We start from the raw sequence: 18807 nt of genomic DNA on the forward strand, positions 1-18807 counted from the left end.
TGTTGATTATCCATATATATGTCAAATCGAGATTGGATGCCAAGAAAAATAACCCGATATTGAATCGGATCAGAGTTGGATAAAAGCTTTTGAGGCAAGCAAAATCCTGCCTCGAATGCTATTGGTAGTGTATAAAACATTATAATTCATTTATTCGTATTATATTTTATATACAAATTACGTAATACAATTCCTACAACCACATAGAAATGTGATAATAATCAGACTCGGGTGAGAATTTCAGGCAAAAATTTGGAATCAGTTTCTAAAATGATTCCTCTAACTTTCTTCTTTCTCGTAACCCTTTCCAAATTTTTCAAAAAAAGAAATTAGGGAAAAAAAAAAGAGGAATAATGAAGGCAAAGTTTTACACAACTGCAAAATCTAGCACTCACCAGCACCTACGAATCGTTACAATTTGGTGTCGAAAAGCATCCATTGCTCACAACTGCAACAACCGAAATAGAGAAGAAACAGAAACCCTGCAATCAAGCAATAAAACCAACCCGTGAGAAGGCACACCCCAAAGAAGAAGCTGCCGTTCAATCTAAAACATAAAAGGAATTCATTATCTTTGGAAACGGAGCAGATATAAATCTGCAATGGATTAGAGTTCAAAAGAAAGGGGAATCCAGATGCATAAAGAGAAAATCAAGAGCTTTAATGGGTGACTGAGCAAAATTATTAACTGAGCCCTACATGATTCCTGAAAGGGATCATAAAAACACAATCTGGACTATTAGGCAGCTTTTAGAAGGTCAAAAATTCCAGCAGTTAGAAGTTTAGATAGCGTTCTGGCTAAAAAAAAAAGGATCGTGATAGCACTCCACACTCATTTAAATCAAATCAGGATACTAATTCAGTGTTAAAAAGAGCAGAATAACAGGACGGACCCCTGCCCCTCCACAATCCGACATCTAAACCAGCATTCATTTTTTACATAGCAAGACAAAAGTAAACATGGTAAAACAAACAAACAGGAAAGCACTTACTCAAACTATTGCACAATTATAAGTGCTGCAAATCTGAAGTAGTGATGCTTGATTTGCTCGATCAAGATCTTCATTGATGATCTGGGGGTATCTCCCTAGGCTAAGTGCAGAAAGTTTTGCCAATGAAGCTCCTAGGAATTGCTTTGGATACTTTACATCAGTCAGAAGGTCATCCTCTTTCTTCCCAGCATTGTAAAGTTTAACAAAAGTGGCTGTATATCCCACGTTTTCAGCAATATCTGGCATTTCTGTTTCTTCTTCAACTCTGTACTGCTCCGGCATCCAAAAGGGTATGCAACATTTTGCCCCAGTGTCTAGTAGCTGCGGCATCCAAAAGGACTGGAGATTCCCAGCTGAGTCTTGTTGAAGCAACTGCAGTTTACTTAAGTTAAACTGCTCCAGTGATCAGCTTAAGATTGGGAATCCAAAACTGCTCCAAGAAAACCAAGAATATGTTGGCCTGAACTGCATTCATTGTGTCCACTAGATTTTTAGCCCCATGCTTGACTAAAAAGAGTGACACGAAAATCTCAAGAGACTTCTGAAACTTTATAGTACGATTGTTTTGGAGGCGCATGAAAAGGACATTCCAAATATTACTCACGTAGGGAGATATGACACCATATTCAAGATTCTCAATAACAGTGTTAAGCACATAGAAGCCTTGTTCCTCTGTGCTAAATGATGAGACGAGCAGGTTGAATATACCAAGTGCCTGGTTCAGCCTTCACTCTTGATTGAGCTCATGCGGTGCCTTCTGAAGGAAAGCCTGAAGCAGAAGCACAAGGACTGGAACATTTGAAGATCTCCTCTATGAATCAGGGGAGAGGAGAAGCACAAAAATCCACATATAACTTGGAGAGATGTGGTCTGTTCAGCTCAACAAGCTGGGCCAACAACTGGAATAAATATGGCAAGAACTCAGTCACATCATAGGCCAAAGTGGTTTGTAGACAAGGAAAGAGGCTGGCTTCAAAAGTTGATACAAGAGAGGCATCCCTCTCACATGCTCGTCTGATAAGAATTGCCACAGACTCAAAAAGATAGTGGTTAAAAATTGGATTTTTTGGATTTTTGCAAACTTCATTGAGAATAGATGTTAACCCACCAATGCAAGGTCCAGCAATCTCACTGGAAATGTCTGCAATTCCAGGAACACGCATTATACACTTTATTACATATTGGTTCTCCTCAGACTCTGGAAACTTCAATCCATTAAAAAGGTTGTTCATCAGCACTGGAACACAAGGAATCATATCAGCTGAAGTATATCTAGCTTTTCCCCCTTCATCCTTGACAAGCAAGAGTTTTTCTATACAGATTAGAGCATATGAATGAACCACATTTGATTCCGCACCAAAAAATCGAACCAAATCTGGGAACAATTAAAATGCAACTGGTTTTCGTATCTGACCACAAAACATTGTGAAAAATTTAAGAGCACCTGCCTTGTGCATGGGAAAGCCATTCACATATTGGCTTTGCAACTCGGAGACTATAACTGATCTGAAGAAGGTCTGAACATCCACAAGATCAGTTAAAACAGAAGTACCCCCAGCCTTCTTTGTTGCAAGTGCAACAACGAATTATGTGGCACAGTCCTTGTCCTTCCAATTGGCAGAAGGTTTTGTAGCAAATCAGCTCAACAACTTTTGTATCTGAATAGAAACAATATCAGTCACCTCTTTCTTGTAATTAATCACAATTCCTTTAAGCAGTTCACAAGCAATCCTTTGCCTCGTATCAAAATCACTCCCCTCAATATCCCTCCTTATAAACCCAACATAATTCATCTCAAAAAGCTCTTCATCCTCATCCCTCAACTGCACATTTGGCATCACAATACTCTGACAAATCTGTGGTAGTACTCCCTCCTTTGCAAACAAAGTATGATGCACACTTGCACTAACTTCATTGCTGTAACAGCCAGTTTGTCACGGCTTGAAGACTGAGACACATTCGTAAGCAAACCCCAAACAGCCGATGCAAAATCATTTAAATAACCTTGAAACTCCTTCTCATTATTTTCCATGTAAAGAATAATATTTTCACATACTGCAGCCCTAAGTTCATCGACCAACACTAGCCCATCTGCGCTACTCTCTAGTGAATGGTCAAATACTTCCTAAACTCACCCATCCACTCTCTCATATGATCCTCAAAGAATTCAGGCAGTTCTTGAAAGTTCAATGAATAGAATATCCTACAACATAACCTCTGAGATTCAAAGAGTGGCCGGAGGGTCACAGGGGAACCACCACCAGCAGAAGCACCGTAGTCAATTAAGGAAGCAGTTTGAAGAAAATCTCTAACAATGGGGCAGTGAAATTATCCAAACAATACTTTAAATCAGGCAAAAGATCGTTTGTTTTATGCCGATACCTAAATTTCTTAAAAATTGAATTAGCAGTTCCAAAAATACCTTTAATGGAAGCATAATCAGCGGATTGGGCTGCCTTTAGAAGATTGGAGACGAGCTCTAGAACCAAAGTCGGCCATGATTTGGGGAAGTCATGTTTGCCGACAATAGCTAGGGCCACACTGAGCTGGCTCTGAATGCGAGGATAAGAAGATAGCATGAGAGAGACGATTAGGGTTTTGATCAGGTCCTTCTCGGGGTCGGGTATCGGAGAAAATGTGGGGCCGGCATAGGGGTCGTTACAGGGGACGCAACGGGTTCGGAGGTAGTTCTTGAAGTTAACAGCAGCCGCTTGACGGATCTGTTCCTCTACTGAAGGCTCCGACAAGAGGCGAAGCACGGCGAGCGCGAAGTTCGGACGATTGGCGGCTACAGACAGGGAGGACTCGGCGGCACGTCGGGGTCCGGCAGGGGAGAGCGTATGGAGAAAACGCTGTGAGAGGAATTGAAGGGTTTGGGGATTCCAGTCCATTATCAAATTCAAAAAAGAATAATCTGAGATCGACCCAGTACAAACGCAATTCAAGAAATGAAGTAGAGAAAGTGAGGGGAGTTCGCTGGAGAGTGTCGCAGCGACAGCGACGGGTGTTACGAGGTTGAAGAAAAGGGCAATTTTTGCGCTTGAAGAGGGAAATAAGACTATAGGAGGGACCGAACAAAGCTGCCAATACAACGTGACATAGGAAAACGATAAAAAAAAATAATAATAAATGTAATATGGTGTAAAATTTAAATAAAAATTTTATACAAATTAAATAAAATTAAAAAATATGTAATTATTTGAAAATTTAATAGTATAATATTTTAACTTTATAAATGAATTTAAAATGATAACATATGTTTTATTTTTAAATTAATTTTTTATTTTTTAAATATATATTAAAAAATGTGTTCTCCTTTTAATTCTCTTTATAAAATTAAAATATTTCACTATAATGTATTTGATAATTTCTCAAAATATATTTTTATTTTTAATTAATACAAATTATGACATAAAACTTTTGTATAAAATATAATATGAATATATTAATTATTAATATTTTAATTAATATAAATATATAAATTATTAAAATTTTATGCGATACAAATATACAAATTTTAAAGATCAAACTCACAATTTATATAAAAGGTCCAAATCTAGAATTATAAAATAACCTTATCTTCTTCTTTGCATTGTAATGTTGAAAAAAATATATTATTTTACATTAAAAACTAACTTTTTAATCCCTCCAATGCATAGGATTTTTTATTAAAATTTTCATAATTTTAATTTTAATTTTTAATTAACTTTAATTTTTTATATTATCTTAATAAAAAATATAAATTTTTATTGATCTAATATATAATCATATATTCATAAATGCTAAGCTACAAATAAATGACAATCTATATATAATATATTATAAATAATATTATTCATCTAAAAAAAGTCTAAACTTTTATAAATTTTCAAAAATTATTAAAATATTTTTTTCAATTCATTTGCTACACACTAAAAATTTTACAATTACTTCTTTCTTGTTTGATAAAAAATTAAGAGTCAATCTTTAAATAGTTAAGATTAATAATTGTTTTTATGATAAAATCAATATGGATATATATATATCATTTGATTAAATTATGAAAAATATTTTATATTTGTAGAATATTCCTAAACTATTGAATCATAATATTTTATAATATATATTTGATTAAACAATAAATCACAATTATTAATTTAATCATAACCATTTACTTTTTATTAGTTCTTATTTTTTACATACTTCAAGTAATTATTTCACAAATATATTGATCTAACAATTATTTTTATGTCAACAAAATAAAATTATTTTTTTAGATAAAAAAGAAATAATGATTCTTTATGTTATGCTTGAAAACACATCATATTTTTAATCGTTTTTAACATAATTGATAGAGTAATTTTGGTGGGCACCATTCATTATAGACAAAGAAAATCAATAATAAAAAAATATAGCAAAAGAAAATGAAGAATATAAATTTACATATAAATTTATTGATATTAAAAACATACAGTAATAAGAGTAAATACATTAATGAATTAACAAAGAATAAAAACATTAAAGAAATGAATAAAACAAAAAATATATATAATACAAAAAATTAATTATAATCAATCTAAACAAAAATTAAAAAAAAAAGTAATGAACTAAAGAAAAACAAATAAATTAACCAAACATATAATATAAAAATATAATAAAACATTATATTTATTCCAAAAACAAAAACATACTTTTATCTAATTTTTTTAGCAATATTCAAATATCTCATGTTTTCATATAAGAATGCAAACTCATATTACTTTGTAATACATACTTTTTAATCAATAATTCATTAATTTACAGTCAATCACCATATAAGTTCTAAGTAAGTCCTAACATCTAGCAAATTCAAATTATAGTTTATTTTCTTTTGTTTAATTATTAATTTCAATATAAACCACATTTTAAAGAGTAATAAAGATAGAAAATAGACTTACTTTTTCATGAGTGTAACTTGACTTTTACTTCTTTCTAGCTTTTGTCAATTTCGGTCAAAACCAATAAACCATAATCATCAAATAGAAAAAAATTATTTTCTTCAATTTTTAATTCTAATAATAACAAATAAAATAATTTTAATTTGAATGGGATAATTTCCCTTATACTCTTCATTTTTGTTTTCAAATTCTAATTTTAGTAAATAATAATTTATTAAGCACATATTTATATATATATATATAGAACCATGATTAAATTGAAAATATGATAAATTAAGATTTAATATGTTTGAATTTAAAATTTATGCTAAATTTTCTTTGATTTGAAGTGAAATGACTTATCAAGCATACAAGAATAAAAACAGATACTCGTCTTCAATACTAATATCCCAAAAAAGAATACAAGAAAGAAAAGAGACAACATGTGTCTTAGCGTTCTGGTGCAATACCCATCGCACCCTCACTTACTTCTCCAAAAATATTAAATTTAAATAATTTATTAAATAAAATTATTTAGCAAAAAATAAAATGTTATTAAGTATATATATTTGAAACTGTGATTAAATTTAAAAAGAAAATATAAATTATAATTTAATATATTTAAATTCAAAATTTATGTAAAATTTTCAATCTCAAATAGATTGTGATTTGAATTTAAATAATTAATCAAAATATTAAATTTAAATAATTTATTAAAAAAATTTATTTGATAAATAAAATAATATAAGCACTATTCTATTTGTCATTAAAAAAAAGTATTCACCTAACATCCACATAAGCAATTTTTATCATGTAACATTGTATATTGTAATATATATATATATATATATATAAGACTAGATTATAACTCGTGTGATGCATGAAATAATTTTATTTATTTAATATGAACATATATATATACAAATTAGTTTTTTATTAAATTATATTCAAATATTTAAAACTCATAACATATATAAAATTTATATATATATTGACTTGTCATTAAAAAATAAACTTCATGAAAATAACAAAAAACTTATGTCTTTCCTTTGAATTTTTTTGTTTACAATAATATTTATACACATGTAAAATCATATCAAATAAAAATAAATTGTCTTTTTTTAAAAAATAAAAATATATATTATTGAATGATAAATTAAATAATAAAAGAAGTATTAACACACTTTCACTTTAGTAATCTTGATTAAATTATTATACAAAATATGAAAAATGTTAGAAAATATGTGAAAAAAATAAATTAAAAAAAAATATTTTTCATAAGAATGAAACTATAATAACAATAAAATATATCTTAGAAAAAATTTATAAACCAAAAAAAAAAATGCAATAGTAATAGAATATACCTTTAACAAAAGTTATTGAAAAAATAAAAAAATTGATGTATAACACATTACATTTGTAGAAGAATTCTTTAGTAACAGTTAGGATTAAATAGATAATTTTTAAAATTTAAAATGGATATAATAAGTGATAAAGATAATATTAAATTTTTTGCATTTATTTGAAATATAAATTTGATAATTAAAGTTCAAATAGATATAATCATTTTGATAATCTTATTATTTAAAGATTTAAGATGAATTTTTTTTGAAATTTCGAAATCTTACATAAAATTGCTTGAATTTTTTATAGCTTATGTAAATTTTTTAAAAAGATAATTTTTTATATCAAAATTTTTAAATCAAGATAAAAAAAATTGTTGAAAGATTTAGATAAACTTAATCTTTGTAATTTTTAAACATGTTTGAAAGATTTTGATAATTAAATAATTTTTTAAATAAGGTTATTTGGTAAACAACTAAAATTATTTATTAAAAAAATAAAATCCAAATTTCATATTTTTAATTTTAGAATATACATCTCTAAATTGATTTGATTTTCAATTATAATTTGAATAATTTTGAAATTTGAATAATTAAAATTATCCAATTTTTAATTAAAAGAAACTATCTTATTTTTTTTAAAAATTATCCTATGTGTCATTTAAGAGAATTGTTCACATAAGCGCTTATGTGACAAACTTGTTTATGTATATTGTTATATTATATATATATATATATATATATAATTTGAGATGTTACATGATTAGAATGAATTCACTGTGCTATACCGTATTCAAACGCTATTGAAGGTGCCATTGGATAAAAAATTTCCAATCGCATCGAGACAAGAGTGAAATTAGATCAAATCAGACTTGAAGGAAAAACCATAAGAAAGATTAAATGAAAAGTCCCAAACATAAAAATGTATAAAAACAATACGGATATTCCAAACCTTGTAAAAGAATACAACATTGAATATAATTTATATTTAAAAATGAAATCATTTCTTTACAATACATAATCCAATCCCATTGAATACAAAAAAAATGAAATCATTTCCTTACATATGCATAATCCAATAATATATATGGACTATCAAAAACTATACATATATTTTCATAGATTCCATTGTAATTATATCAACAATTACCAAGCAATGAAAATCACATTTTTACCTCAATCAACCGAGCAATCCCCAAGTATATGAAAAATCACCAAATAATCACCAAGTAAGCAATCGAAAATAAAAATATAATAATAGGGATTATATGAACAATTAATTGAATAGTTAAACAAAGGTAAAAAATCACATTTTTACCCCAATCATCGGCAAACAATGACGACGACGGTGATGAAATGACTATGAAAACAAAGCGATTTAGGGTTTCTCATATGGGTTTTGAGGTTCAAGGTTTGGATGGGGGTCAAGGTAAATCCTCAATAAAAAGGTTAATAGAATAGTAGGTAGGGTTTTTGTGTATTTACCAAATAAAAAAGATCAATTGTTGCATTTATGGCCTTTGAAACGCAATAATGGATAATTCTAATTTTTTACAAATGATCAATTACTACTTTTCTTTGTTTTATATTGCAATAATTGATCATTATACTTTTTTTACAATTATCAAATATTGTGTTGCTTCATTTTATAATGCAGTAATTAATAATTGTAAATTTTTAAAAACAATCAATTATTACATTGTTTTATTTTATAACATAGTAATTAATTATTATAATTGTTTTAAAACAATCAATTACTGCATTTATAGGCCTTGAAATAAAGTAATTGATAATTCTAATATTGTTGAAATGATCAATTACTGCATTGCTTTGTTTTATAATGCAATAGTAAAACAATGTAATTGTTTAAAAACAATCAATTATTGCATTTATAAGCTTTGAATCACAGTAATTGATAATTCTAATTTTTTCAAATGAGTTTTTATTGCGTTACTTTGTTTTATAACATAGTAATAAAATAAATTTTAATTGTTTTAAAACAATCAATTAATGCGTTTATAGGTTTTATAATGCAGTAATTGATAATTTTAATTTTTCAAATAACCAAATAGATGCATTGCTTTGTTTTATAACATAGTAATGATCATATAGTTGTTTCAAGTTATTAATTACTACATTTATAAGCTTTGAAATGCAGTAATTGATAATTCTAGTTTTTTTCAAGTTATCAAATCATGGGTTGCTTTGTTTTATAATGCAGTAATTTATCATTATAATTTTTTTAAAACAATCAATTATTGCGTTACTTTAAAATATAATGCAATAATTGTTAAATTTTTACAAACAATCAATTACTGTGTTGTTTTGTTTTAAAACGCAATAATTGATCAATGTTATTGTTTTAAAATAGTCAAGTGATGCATTTATAAGTTTTGAAACACTCAAATAATACATTTACGCTATTTGAAACTATATTATTTGTCGATTATTTTAATTGAAAAACTGTTGTGTTTGTTATAGTGAAGATACAAAATTAAGTAATCTAACTTTCCCCTAACTAAACACAGGAATATAACAATCCCATGCTATAAAAAATCATTTCTTGCCAAGAATCCACACTTTTCTTAAAATCACATTTTTTCCCAAAATCTAAAATTTTGCAAACCAAATGCCCCTTTAAAGTGTTTAGATACATTGCATATGTGTTAGATATACTAATAATAAAAGACCAAAGATTGGTGGTAAAGATATTAAGTCTATTTTTTTTAGTTATGCATTAAAAAGCAAGGCAAGTGGATTTCTTAATTTAAAAGCTAATTATGTGTTTGAATCTACACAAGCTATTTATTTTGAGCATTTGACTATTAAAGATACTAATGATCTAAAGATAGAAAAAGATTTATCAAATGAATTGATTAAGCATGGTCTTTTTTTGTTAATAATAATGCATATAACCATATTAGTAATAGTCATAATGTTGTATCTTATGATAACGCATCTCAAGATAATGAATTTAGAAGAAGCAAAAGAAAGAGAATTAAAAAGAATTTAGAATATGATATGTACACATACATGTTAGAAGAAGATCTTAAATCATTTCAAAAAGCTATGAGCATGATTCTATTTTGTAGAAGAAAACTATGGATGATAAGATTAAATATATTATTGAGAACAATACTTGGTTTTCAGTAGATCTATCTCCTAATCTAAGCTTATTGGCTCAAAGTGGATTTTGAAAAAAAAAAAAGCTTAAAATTGATAGTAATATTGATAAATTAAAGCAAGATCAGTAGCCAAAGGTATAGTAAAAAGGAAGGTTTAGATTATTTTGAAACCTTATCACTGGTCACCAAGTTTATTTCTATTAGAATGATGTTCATAATTACTTCAATTTACAACTTGAAGTGCAGCAAATGGATGTAAAGACAACCATACTCAATAGTGATCTATAATAAAAGACATACATACACCAACTAGAAAGATATTTGGTTCAAGGTCTAGAATACAAGGTATGTAAACTTAACAAGTCTTTTTATGTTTTAAAAAAAGCACCTAGACAATGGTATAAGAAATTGAAGAAAAGGATTAAGAAATTTGGCTTTAAAAGTAGCAAATATGAAAGTTGTGTCTTTATTAAAGTCACATATGAGTTCAAGGTAGTTATTACTCTTTATGTAAATGATCTATTTATATTTGGTACAAATATGGACTATATAAATGAAACTAAGTCTTAATTGACTCAAACTTTTGATATAAAAGATTTAAGTCCTATTGATGTGATTTTAAGAGTTAAGGTTTATAAAGATAATGGAAAGTTTGTTTTTTCTCAAGCACATTATATTGAAAAATTGCTTAAAAAGTTTAGTCTTTATGATTGTAAGCCTAATAAGACACCTATAGATCCTTATCATAGTTAGAACCTAATCAAGGAGAACCATTAATAAAAAAAAATGTGCAAAGATCATAAGTGATTTAATTTATGCTATGAATTAAATAAAACAAGATATTGCATGTGCTGTTAGAGTATTTAGTAGATTTACTAATAATCTTAGAAGTGATCATTGGCATGAGTTAAAAAGATTGTTGAGATACTTGAAACATACATTGAACTATGGTTTGCATTATAATTGTGTTACTCTTGTTTTAGAATGTTACAATGATGTTAATTGGGCTTCAGACAAAGTAAGTTCCAAGTTTATAGGTTGGCTATATTTACAACATATGGAGCAATTGTCTCTTGGTCATTTAAGAAACAAACTTGTTTGACATTGTCATCTATGGAATTTGAGTTTATTGCTTTATCACATGCCACTAAGAATGTACTTTATTTTAAAAGGTGTTTAAAAAAGCATACCTTTCATAGAAAAAACTAAAAAAATAATCAGATTATATTATGATAATAAGACTGTTATTTATAACACTAAGAATGAAAGCTTGTCCAATAATAGCAAGCACAATGTTGTGAGAAACAATCATGTAAGAAGTGTTGTAGAGAAATGAAAAATCAATATAAAATACCTTCCTATAAATCAAATGTTAGTAGATCCCTTTACTAAACTTTTTTGGGGAAACAAAATTGCTTACATGATGAGATGTACGGAATTGTTATCAATTACTAAGAGGTAATCTTGATTAATTCATAATCTATCTTATTTTTGCCACTTAGGAAATTAATTTTTTTCAAAATAAATGATAATTTTCTCATGAAGAAAACATCGTGTATAAGATTTAAGGGCTTTCAATTATATGAGATATAATAAATTCTTTATGCAACATTTTTGGAATAATGGGGGTAATTATTAAAACTATTCCCTAGAAAAGTCTCATATTTAGTGTAGACACCTTATTTAGTCATGAGTCAATTTATGTTTTGAGATTAGGCTTTGAATTTTTTTATTTATTTTTGATGTTGTATTTAGTTTAGAGTTATTATTATTATTTAAAAAAAAAAAAGAAAGAATTGTTTTTATGAAACTTAAAGAGTGTTTAATTCTAATTGAGTTGTTGAATTGAAAGTATTCGAATTAAAAAAGAACGGTAAAAAAGAATTGGCTTGAGAGGTGAATTTGGATTAAAAATCTAAGGTTGAAGTTGATTAGGAGATTCAAACCAATAAAACTCCTTTTTCTTATTGTAGTTGGTATTAGAGGCCTTTAAAGAGATCCCATTTGAATCACTTAGAAAAAATTAAGAGATAGAGTAAAAAAAAAAAAAAGGCAAAAAAATTAAAAGTTTTTTTTATAGTCTTTTCTGGTGTTTTGGGTTTAGATAATTAAGATTTTCTCTTGGGAGTTGTGTTGGAGAAAGGAGTTGAAAAGAAACACAAAAGGATGCATTCAACAAAAAGTTTTGACAGCAAAATTTTTTAAGGTTTTGGGTATATATGTTTAAGGTTTATATTTGATTTTTGTTTAAACCAGAAAGAAAGGCAATCAACACAAACAAAGGGCGCTAGCGAAGCCATAGACTATTTTGTAAAGAAACAAGAAAGAAGACAATAGGGTGAAGAAACAGGAAAAGTAAAAGGAGATTGACCAAGTTTGAGGATCCAATCCAATAAGAAGCTCAAATCATAACTGGTTCTAACAACCGACAAATTGAAGTGAGCAAGTACAATTACAAAAGCCGACATGCTTTGGAATCAATTGTAGCCCAATTTATTTGGTAATTTCTATTTTTTTTCTTCTTTACTTGTATATCTATTTATGTTACTTAGTTGTTTCTTTTTCTTGTTTTATGCATATTTAAAATAAATTTTGTAATAAATTCATAATTCCTACTAAACTATTGGAAGATTTTTATAGGTTTAAAAATTTTAATTTAAGTTCTATCAAACGATTGGAGCACTTAATAATTTTTTAAAAAAATAATTTTTCAATCCTACCAAACGATTGGAGAATTCAAATTTCTGTTAAATTTTATCAAACTATGGAAAGATTTAATGACTTTTATTTTTAAAAAAGGTTTTTAAATAAAAATATCACCAAATGATTGAATGATATGCATTGATATAGAATCTTACCAAACAATTGAAAGATTTTATTTATTGATTTTTTTAAAAAATGATTTTTTAAAAAATATGTTAATGAATCCGACGACAAAGCCTCCTCAAAATGTTACAAATAGTCTATTTGAATACTCTTAAGATGAAGTGATGTTTTTGAATTATTACCAACTTATTAGAATAATTTAAAGATAATTTTCGATATTAAATTACTTGGTAAGTTTTTTAGGCTTTTGGATAACACAAAATCAAGCTGGTACCATCCTTTTGGTGGGTGATATAATGATGCTATAACATTCCTCATATGTAACCATACTATTGGACTTAGTCAAACATAAATCTACCTTTTAAAAATACCTAAATCAAACTTGAGATATTTATTTAAAATGGGACAAATTCAATTAAATGACCAATTGCATTTAAACAAAAAAAAGATAGTTGGCAACCCCCCCTCAAAGTCAGATCTAGCAATAGATTTTCGGATTTATATGTTATGACATCTAGATGCATTATAATCCAAATAATTGGTTGGACATAAGTCCTTGATAAACTTACAGCTTATTTGAGAAAGTGTTGAGTAAAAAAAAGAGGTTGTGGAACACATTAGATAAGTCTTCCAATGCAAGTAAAAAAGTGAGAGCTCACTTTTTATGGACTTTCGGTTAATCCTAGAGTACTTGCTAACACAAGAACTAGTAAAGCCCATGTAATGAATTGTGCTACTCTTGGAGAAACTTTTGAACCAATGTAAAGTGTGAATATGTTTCATTGTGTCTCATATTAAATCTAAAGGTTCAACTGATGGTCACTTTTGTTGGGATTTGCCTTGAATCTCAGAATCCCACATCGAAAGTTAAGTAAGTTTGAATTTGTCTTGTATCCCACATCGGGAGTTTAGTAAAGGTATAAAGGGTTTCACCCCTATAAATAAGATGTTTTAGTTTTAGTTTAGTAACCCCAGAGAGTTAGACACCAAGAGAATAGCTAAGTGAGTAGGCTATTAAAGGGTGTAATTGGGTTTTGGGTTAAGTTTTGAGTAAGGAGTTTTAGGAGACTTTTCTCATTCTAAAAGTCTCACAATTGTAAAGATTTATTTGATAGTGGATTTGGTTTGGAGTAGGCCATTTTGAGTTGGGCCGAACCAAATATATTTGTGTGTTTTTATTCTTGATTTGAACTTGTTATTTTGTGTGCGGTTGCTGCGCGTAGGTATTGTTGTTTTTCCCAACAAGTGGTATCAGAGCTGAAGATTCAAAACGTGAGAAGAGTTAAAGATTCAAGATGTAGAAAGAACCGATGGTTCGAGACATGAGAATAGTTGACAGTTCGAGATATGGAAAGAGCTTGGTTTGAGACATGGGAAAAAATAAGCTTAGAAAAGCTCGATTCAAGAGAAAAGTTTAAGTTTTGAAGATTGAGGATTAGTTTGTATGAAGCGTGAAGACACAAGAGAAGAGAAGATGATTGTGAGACTTTCATTGCAGGTGGAGCCAAGCATGTCTAGCATGAAGATAGATGATTGATGGAATTTGAGTCAAGGTGGAGATTGTTGGAAATATTGACTCAAATCCCATAAGAGATTTGTTTGAGATTTGTTAGAGATTTGTTTGAGATTTTTCAAATATTGCTTGATGGACAAGAAGACTTGCAAAAGAAGAATTCTAAGAGAAAGAGGATTCTTAATAGGTAAGTTTGACTTGCAAGAGAAGAATTCTAAAAAGAAAGGGATTCTTAATAGGCAAGTTTAACTTACAGAAGAAGAATTCTAAGAGGAGATGGATTCTTAATGGGCAAGTTTGTATGGTTATAAATAGGTGAAGTCTCTACAAGGTTAGATATGAGAAAAAGATGTAAGAGAGTTGTAGGGTTTTGTGGGATAGACACCCCATAAGAGTATTGGGGTTCTACGTCTTATGGGTGTGTATGTTTGTTTGTGAGTGGATTAGAGAAGATTGAGAGGGTCCAAATAGGTATGGTGTATGAGAGCATATGGATATGTGTTTGGTTATGTTGAAAGGGTGCACAAGGGTTTGAGTTTGTGTTTGTTTGGGTTGAGAATACTCAATAGGACTAGATGAGATTGAGAGTGTCTTATGAGTATTGATTGTTGAGTGAGGTTGATGATTTGATGTAAGTTTGTAATTCTCTACAACTAGTGGATCTTGTTTCTCATCCGTGGATGTAGGTCAGTTGGACCGAACCACGTTAAATTGTTGTCTCTTGTGTGTTTGATTTATTGTTTGATTTCGCTTCCGTTGGTGTGATTGGATTGGAGGCTTTTAGCCCAACAAATGGTATCAGAGCTGTGATATTTCCCAACAAGTGGTATCAGAGCTGTGGTGTTTCCCAACAAGTGGTATCAGAGCGAGGTTCCAGGTTCGAGGTTCGAGGTTTGTGGGTCCAAGAGATCGTGAAGCAGTATTTGAAGATGTCTGAAGAAGGTATGTCTGGTATGTCTATGCCTAAGTTTGAGATTCCGTTATTTGATGGAAAGAGTAATTTTATGTTATGGCAAAGTACGATTCAAGATCTGTTAGTACAACAAGGGTTGGATCAAGCATTAGAGAGTAGTAAGCCTGAGGGAATGTCTGATGCTAATTGGAATAGGATTCAGAAGAAGGCTGTTAGTACTATTAGATTGGCGTTAGCTCCAGAAGTAAAGTACAGTGTGTTGACTGAGAGTACTCCGAAGAGTTTGTGGGATAAGCTTGAAGGTATTTATGCTTCGAAGTCGTTGACTAATAGATTATGTTTGAAGATGGATCTGTATTCTCTGAAGATGGAAGAAGGTATGAGTCTTCATAATCACCTGAATGAATTTAATAAATTGGTTTCTCAATTGTTAGCGATTTCTGTTGATGAGTTAAAAAATGAAGAGAAGGCTTTAATTTTGTTGTCATCTTTGCCCAAGTCTTATAGGCCTTTAGTTCAGACTGTGTTGGTAGGCAGGTCTACTTTGAAGTTGGATGATGTGACTGCCTTGTTGCGTGAGAATGAAAGGTTTATGGGAGCTCAGAACTCATCACCTGGGGGGAGTACACTAGCTGTAGAGGGTTTTGATCGAGGGATGACTCAAAAGAGGATTGATGGATCGAGATGGAGATCCAAGTCAAGAGACAGAGATTACAGTGATGTAGAATGTTATTATTGTGGTAAGAAGGGACATATCCAAGTGCGCTGCAGGAAGCTGAGAAGGGATATGGCTGCTTTCAAAAGGGCGAATGATGAGAAGAAATCAGATGAAGAAAAGAGTGATACTGCTGCTATTTTGTCTGATGATGATGATGTTGTTTTGACAACTTGTGTGGATGAGACCCAGACTTTGAAAAGTGACAAAGGTTGGGTTTTAGATTCAGCTGCTACAGTTCATGTTTGCAATGATAGGAGCTGCTTTGTGGAGTTGAATGAGAATGAAAAGTATGGGGATATTGTGATTGCTAACAAAGAAAAGGTGCAGATTCAAGGCATTGGGAGTGTTCGCCTTAGATCTCACAATGGTGTTATTAGGACACTTCGTCATGTAAGGTATGTACCAAATTGTCACTACAATTTGATTGCTTTAGGTGAGTTATCTTCTCGGGGATACACATTTTATGGTAGTAATGATTGGTTGAAAGTGTATAAGAATGATAGTGTGATTTTACAAGGGAATATGGTCAATCACTTGTACATGTTTGATGGAGGCTCAGTTGCTGGAATGCCTGTGATGAAAGAAAAGAAGAAAGGTAAGCATGTTAGCTTTGCAGATACTGTTGAAGTGTTTGAAGATTCAAGTCAAGGGAGGATTTGTTGGGATTTGCCTTGAATCTCAGAATCCCACATCGAAAGTTAAGTAAGTTTGAATTTGTCTTGTATCCCACATCGGGAGTTTAGTAAAGGTATAAAGGGTTTCACCCCTATAAATAAGATGTTTTAGTTTTAGTTTAGTAACCCCAGAGAGTTAGACACCAAGAGAATAGCTAAGTGAGTAGGCTATTAAAGGGTGTAATTGGGTTTTGGGTTAAGTTTTGAGTAAGGAGTTTTAGGAGACTTTTCTCATTCTAAAAGTCTCACAATTGTAAAGATTTATTTGATAGTGGATTTGGTTTGGAGTAGGCCATTTTGAGTTGGGCTGAACCAAATATATTTGTGTGTTTTTATTCTTGATTTGAACTTGTTATTTTGTGTGCGGTTGCTGCGCGTAGGTATTGTTGTTTTTCCCAACAACTTTTAGACATACACTTTGTATAAAAACCAAAATTGCGTTTTCTTTAAGTTGTATAAGCATTTGTATTTCTTTAGAATTAAGTGGAGATTGTTGTATATATCACCAAAGAATAATGTTTTCTAACTAAGAACATTGTTTTAAAGCATATAGATTGAATGTGTGTTGAAAATAATGTTCAAAAGCATTTAGAATGAAGTATTAAGGGGGCAACTGACTGAGCAGTCGATTACCCTAGCAACTTCTCTTGAGCGAGCCAATTACCCTAGAAACTACTCCTAAACAACTGACTGCCCTAACAATTACTCATGTATAGGAAGTTTGAATGATTTTTTGTTTCAGAAGAACAGTCGACTCGCCTAAGAAGCAGTCGACAACCTTACCCAAAAAAGTGGGCAATCGACTTTCGAAGAGATGGCATCCAAATGCTTGCATTATATTTTAGCAAAGCAGTTGTCTGCCTTAAAGGGCAATTGACTACTCATACTAATTATGCCACAAGGAAATCGACTGCCTAAAAGACTGAACAAAATCTTACATTTTGTTTGAAAAAGTAGTCAACTATACTTGAGAGCAGTCGACTGCTCTTTCCCATATTGCATTGGGCAATCAATTGCCATGAAGAGCAATCAAGTACCTAACAGAATCTGGGTTTCTGTTTCTATAAAATGTTTAAAGTAATCAACTGTCCTTGTTAAACAGTCGACTTTTCCTGTTGAAAATTCAAAAAATAAATACGTTGGACATATTCTTTCAATCCAAAAAAGATGTTACTTCATTCAAATGGTGTCCATTCATAAAACAACATTTAAGATATCTTTTGTGACCTATAAATACTTCCTTAAACACTCATTTTCATACATCTTTACATTATTTCAAATTAAAATTTAGAATTTCTCTTCTTTCACTCTATTTTTTGATTCATAGTTTAAGAAAGTTCAAAAAAGAACTAGAAGTACAATCATCATCTTCTTCTTCTTCTTCTTGGGCATTTTATCCTAAGAACAACGTTTCTTGTAATCATTTTGCACCTAGTGAAAAACTATTATTCTTAAGAAAGCTTCCAAAATTTATCTTAACTAAATTCTTCTTTTATTTTCTTTCATTTCCAACAAAATTGCACAGTTGCCATTAACACATATACAACAGGTTCTTTTCAATGTACTAATATTCATACCTCTACTATTTATACTTTCATAGTTTAAACTTTAAACAAGTTTAAAGAAAAGCAATAGGAAAAGTTTAGCCATTAATGCTAGCCTATCATTTAGACATCACCTGTGGATATAGATTTCTAAGTTAATTAATAGGCTTAAACATATTAGGAGTATTCAAAGGCACCTGAATTTCCCTCAATTGAATAAGAAAATTTGATTTGTACAAGTTAACAAGTTTGAGTACAAATTTG

General features: G+C 29.7%; 1 pseudogene across 1 annotated transcript; it reads right to left on the reverse strand.

The window, feature by feature from the left end:
• Positions 1-342: 342 nt before the first annotated feature.
• On the reverse strand, positions 343-4069 carry LOC111287939 (exportin-2 pseudogene; annotated as a pseudogene). Its single transcript, XR_016341395.1, has 2 exons — positions 993-4069; positions 343-482 (listed from the first exon to the last, which is right to left on the reverse strand). The product of XR_016341395.1 is annotated as an exportin-2 pseudogene (transcript).
• Between the last annotated feature and the right edge of the window lie 14738 nt (positions 4070-18807).

The sequence above is a fragment of the Durio zibethinus genome, chromosome 4, assembly GCF_047325235.1.
Source record: "Durio zibethinus cultivar Kanyao isolate XHJ-2024 chromosome 4, ASM4732523v1, whole genome shotgun sequence".
Lineage (NCBI taxonomy): Eukaryota > Viridiplantae > Streptophyta > Magnoliopsida > Malvales > Malvaceae > Durio > Durio zibethinus.